Source organism: Cynoglossus semilaevis, chromosome 12 (assembly GCF_000523025.1).
Source record: "Cynoglossus semilaevis isolate Cse_v1.0 chromosome 12, Cse_v1.0, whole genome shotgun sequence".
NCBI lineage: Eukaryota > Metazoa > Chordata > Actinopteri > Pleuronectiformes > Cynoglossidae > Cynoglossus > Cynoglossus semilaevis.
In genome coordinates this window covers 4150703-4154174 of record NC_024318.1, presented here as the reverse complement: position 1 = coordinate 4154174, position 3472 = coordinate 4150703, and the positions used below count along the sequence as shown (strand labels likewise).

Below are 3472 nucleotides of genomic sequence, written 5' to 3'. Positions count from 1 at the left end.
TGCACTACTGTGAAATCCTGGTCACAAGGGTTGAGCCACAGACAATGACCTCCTCAGTCCAGTGGTGCGTTTAGGGGTTAAAGCTCATGACACTCCATTATGGCCCTTAAGTCATCTGTTAAAGTCCAGCAGCTGAACACCTGGCCCTCCCCCTCTCTCACCCTCTGTCCCCCTCTCTCCCCCCACCCACCCAACACAAGATCCAGCTCAAGAAGAAAACTCTTCTTTTTCTTCTACCTGAGCTGTGTTCACATCACATCCACAGGAAGTGTAGACTAAGGGCAGAAATGACTTACTAAATACTAAAAATAAAAATAAATTCCTTCAGATACAGATGCAGTCACAAACAAAAATTGAGACACACGCACATTTGTGTATGTGTGTGTGTGTGTGTGTGGACGAACAGGACGTGATGTCCGTAACAGAAGGTCTGTTACATCAGTGGAGGAAGTCCTGAGTGACACACTCAGCTGCCTGGGTGTCACCGCTGACGACCCCTGGTCTCCTCCTGCCCCCACCCCCACCCTCTCCCCCACTGACACCAGTGGACTGGACCATGGATGACTTCAGGCAGCTCCATTTGTTGACTCGACCCCTTCAAACCTGAAGGTCGTCTGTGGCCCAGGGACCTGCAGTCACGCTCTGATGTTTAGGTTCACTGGGGATTAAAAAATAATTAAACTGTGAGCGTGGAAACGTCGGGAGTTTTCCACCTCCACAAATCAAAGTCCCCGAGTTCCTGAGTGAACAATGAAAGGTGAACCCAGAGTTTATATATGGAAGTTCTTAATGAAATTGGCTGACCACCTCTACTGACCACCTCTACTGACCACTTCTACTGACCACTTCTTTGAGTGGATTTGTCACAGTAACAGACCATAAATAAGAAAAATGACTCATTCATGTCATTCATCCATATAATTTGAATTTTTTTTGTCGATTCAAAGACGTGAGGCACAGAGAAACTTTTGGATTGGTCCAACTCTCTCCTGTGCAACCTCTCTGTGAATTCAAAATAATCAGAGTTAAGTTTATAATCATTTAAATTGTCTCAAAAACAAATTTGACAGAGAGGAGTGTCTGTCATTAAAACGCCTTCTCTCCTCTGCGAAGTCTCTCGTTTTCCTTCAAGTATGGTTTGTTTTTGCCACAGCTCTGTGATTCAGGAGGGGATTTTAGAACATGTGGAAAACATCTGGGTCTGGAGTCCAAGACAATCAGACGGGAAGGGAAAAACAAAATGAAAAAACTCTGCGTCGTTAAAAAAAACTGTTTTCTGATTCCATATAAATCTCCTCAGTCATCAGTTCCCAATTCCCAGTCCAATATTCCTGGTGTTGGTTCATTTTCTTTTTCTTTTCTTTCTTCTCTAGTGATTCCAAATGTAGATCCCTCTGTTCCAGTGTTAGGAACTGATGTTCAGATGGAACAGAGTCTGAGACTAGGATCACACTCTAACTACAGTTAACACTGGTGTTACAGTCACAGCTGTGACTCTTTGTTGTGAATATTTGATTCTGGTTGGTTGTCAGCCTCCAGCAGTGACATTAATCTTCAGTCCAGATTCCACGGTGTGAACTGGAATGATGCAGAACAGGGTTTACCAGGTCTACTGTATCAGGGTCACTATGTCAGACCACGATATTTACACACGTTTGTGAGGAAATGACTGGTCAAAGATATCGAACCACTGCATTTAGTTTAATCACCAGATGGTGCTAAATCACCACCAGATGGTGCTAAATCACACACGCTGTACCTTTGCACAGTAACAACACAAATCTCTGCATTTTGGTGGTGTCCTCAGTGAACCTCTTGGCCTCATCAGTTTTCATGACCTACAATCCCACCCAAAACCAATCAGCCTTTTGACGACATCATAGTGCACCGCTGCTGCTGCTGCTGCTGATGCTAACGACTGATTCTGCCAGCTCTTCATTTCAACCTTTGTTTTAAATATAGTCGTCCTGGTGTCTCAGGAGTCTAGAGGGTGGTCAGGTGGTCAGGTGATTGGGAACAGAGCACGAGGCCTTCAGGGACTGAGTATCTGACCACACTGGCCTTCACCTCAGATAAGAGACTTAACAAAAATGTGGACGAGGGCATCTGTAGCCATGGCGACCAGGTGTGCCACTTTGTGTCTGCACAACATTTGGATGTTTTCACTGGTTTTCCTTGAAACTGAGACGTCGTCTGTCATTCTTATATGTTGACTTTTCAAAGTCTGTAGTGACGGACTGTCACAGGACAGTATTAGAAAGTTAGTATAGTATAGCTAGTTAGTTAGTATAACCACCCGCTTGTACCCTGCTAAGGCTCCAGTGTGTCTCCTTCTTTGGTCTTTATTGACACATCTGAACTTTGTGAGTTGCATTACTGCCACCTACTGGGTTGGTGTTAAATATAATAATAATAATAATAAATATGCCTTGATTACTGTTAAAAAGTGGGAAACAAAGTAAATACAGAGGGAAGACAGTTTTTAAATGATACCATGGAGTACTTGGTGAGAGAATCCTGCTACAGTAGCTTTAAGAAAAACCTTTCGAAATCAGCACATAAAAAAAAACCAATTCCCTGTAACTAACCATATCAGCCTGAGTCACAGACAGTGTGATGTCAGTGAACTAACCATATCAGCCTGAGTCACAGATCATTTCTGTGACAGTGGGATGTCTTAATTCCCGTTAATGCTGCGCAATGCCACGGTTTTGTCAGCGGTTTTGTCAGTTTTGACCTTGGCAACATTTCTGCTGCAGCTCAGACAGCTGAGCAGAGAATAACAGCACACACTTGGTACCGAGCCGACCCCCAGCCTCAACCTAAACATGTGTGTCAAGCAGGAGAACGGCAGACTTACCCTGATAACCCCACCTGGACCACGCTCCTTCTGTTGAGCTGCACCTCTGTTTGTTCCTGTCCTTCAGGAACTGAAGTCGTTTTTTCCTCGTGTCTCATGTGCCTGCAGAATTCCACACTGCATCCCAGAGGGTGGAGACTGCAGGAGTGGTGGGGGGAGAAGGGAGCCGTTCGGGGGGAAAGGAGGGTCCATGACTGGCCCAAACACTGACAAACAGCAGGTCAGCTGATGACTTTGTACTCTGACAATGTAATCCATTCAAACATGGCCAGAGTCCAGGGCTCAGTGACAGGTCAAAGCCAGGAGGGTTTATTTTTTACACAGCACACTTGTGGTTAGCAGCCCTTAAAGGGGTCATGTTTGTGAAAGTATGGAACATCAGTTGGTGTCAACGACCACGGCAGACTGAGGTGGAGGAAGAACACCACCACAGTCTCCAGTTCCCTCCTGAAGTACATCCTGAGCTCAACTCCGTCTTCCCTCGTGTCGTGGAGCTGCGCGGACGCCCAAACAGTCGGATCGTTTCATTTGCACCAATTTGTTTTCTATTTCTATCCATGTGGACTTGACTGGATGTTCACTTTCTCCTGCTATTTGAGTGTTGGTTCCGAC

The 3472-nt window shown here is 45.3% G+C and overlaps 1 protein-coding gene across 1 annotated transcript in view; it reads right to left on the bottom strand.

The window, feature by feature from the left end:
• The window catches only part of LOC103387069 (equilibrative nucleoside transporter 1), a 17010-nt gene extending 14045 nt beyond the window's left edge, over positions 1–2965 (bottom strand). Inside the window, exon 1 of the mRNA XM_008321568.3 lies at positions 2861–2965. The gene's annotated coding sequence lies outside the window, so the exon portion shown is untranslated. The remainder of the gene's footprint in view (positions 1–2860) is intronic.
• Between the last annotated feature and the right edge of the window lie 507 nt (positions 2966–3472).